Source organism: Nicotiana sylvestris, chromosome 10, assembly GCF_000393655.2.
Source record: "Nicotiana sylvestris chromosome 10, ASM39365v2, whole genome shotgun sequence".
Classification (NCBI taxonomy): Eukaryota; Viridiplantae; Streptophyta; class Magnoliopsida; order Solanales; family Solanaceae; genus Nicotiana; species Nicotiana sylvestris.
Genome location: NC_091066.1, coordinates 69,473,723 through 69,475,408, shown reverse-complemented (window position 1 = coordinate 69,475,408; position 1,686 = coordinate 69,473,723). Strand labels below are relative to the sequence as shown.

General features: G+C 34.6%; 1 non-coding gene across 1 annotated transcript; it reads right to left on the bottom strand.

Annotated features, from left to right (window-relative positions):
* Positions 1-915: 915 nt before the first annotated feature.
* LOC138880549 (small nucleolar RNA R71) lies at positions 916-1,022 on the bottom strand. Its single transcript, XR_011403283.1, has one exon. It is a non-coding gene; the product is annotated as a small nucleolar RNA R71 (small nucleolar RNA).
* Between the last annotated feature and the right edge of the window lie 664 nt (positions 1,023-1,686).

Sequence of the window (1,686 nt, the reverse complement as noted above, 5' to 3'; positions counted from 1 at the left end):
TTACATGTATAAGTTTGTATATCATGTTGGGTCGTCATATGTTGAGTATTCCCTTATGTTTTATTCTTGTTATCTCATGAAGGGTTTTTTGGTTCATTTACCTATTATAGTATGATAAGAAAGATATGTTACGTTGGTACTCAGTTGAGAAAGGCACCAGGTCCCCGTCGCGGCCCCTTCGGTTTGGGTCGTGACAAAGTACGTATTAGAATTCTATATACGCTAGATACTCGTCTAATTTTTGGCGTCGTTGCCGGGGATTGACTAAAGTCTACTGCAGATTAATTGTTTTACTACTAATTTGAGATTTTTTTATTGTCTAATTATTTAAACTTTTCTGCATATATTTCAAAAAGTGTATGGCCCATTTCTCTTCAAGAGAACTAGTCGAATACGATTCTGAAATTGAAAAATCTTTGCGGTTGTTGGGAAAAGAACAAACCTCAAGATCCTAAATTTTCACATTAGAGAAAATGGAGAACGGAGAACTCAATAACCAACTTCCACCACATCAAGTAGAAGAACAGTTTGATGAGGTGGCACCATGACGTGATAGAACACTTAGAGATTATGGAAGGCCTATTCATTTTGAAGCAGAATCAATTGTGAGGAGACCACTAATTGCAACAAATAATTTTGAAATTCGCACATGTTTCACACCATTCAACAATCATGTCAATTTGTTGGTGATCCAAGTGAAGATTCTCACACCTATCTAATTAATTTTCTTGAACTAGTTGAAACTTGCAGGTACAATGGAGTTACAACAGATACTATCAGATTGCGGCCTTTTCCTTTTTCATTAAGAGGTGAAGCGAAAATATGGTTGCGAAGTCTACCAAGAGGCTCCATTACAATATTGGACCAAATGACCCAAAAAATTTTAATAAATACTTTTCACCTGCAAAAACAATTAAAATGAAGCAAGAAATCAATAATTTTATGCATACGAATATTGAATTTGTATACCAGGCATAGGAAAGATTAGAAGCAATGTTAAGAAAATGCCCACATCATGGTATCCAAGACCCTAGCATTTTATATATTTTCTATCACGGTCATAAACTCTCTACTAGAAATATAATTGATGCAGCATCAGGAGGATCAATAATGGGAAAAGCTACTATAGAAGCAATGCATTTGCTTAATGAAATTTCAAAAAATGTTGTTCAATTGCCTTAAGACAGAATGATTATAAAAAAATCCCAGGGGTAAATCAAGTTGAAGCTTTGAATTCATTAACACAACAAATTGCGACCTTAACACAAAAAGTTGAGGCTTTTCAAGTAGGTTCTCAATCATCATTCCAACTTGAGAATTGTAATGTCTGTGGAGGTAATCATCCAAATCATGAATGTCAAGCTTCAATATAAAATGAGGAACTTGTAAATATGATTGGTTATAAAAATAATTACTCAGTCGGTAGTCCCATGGCACAAAAACATCCAGGATATCAATGGAGAAATCCTAATGGTGCTGAAAATCCTCAATTTTTTTTAATCAAAAGCAACAGGTACAGGAACAACCTGGTTTTCAAAATCAAAATAGTGGGCAACAAAATTTTCAACAATATCTGCAACAGCCCCAAAGAGCTCATCAACAAAGTCTTGAAGACCTGATGTACAAATTCATTAAGTCTACTGACGAGAAGGATGAAAGTCAACATTCAACTATCAAGAATCTGGA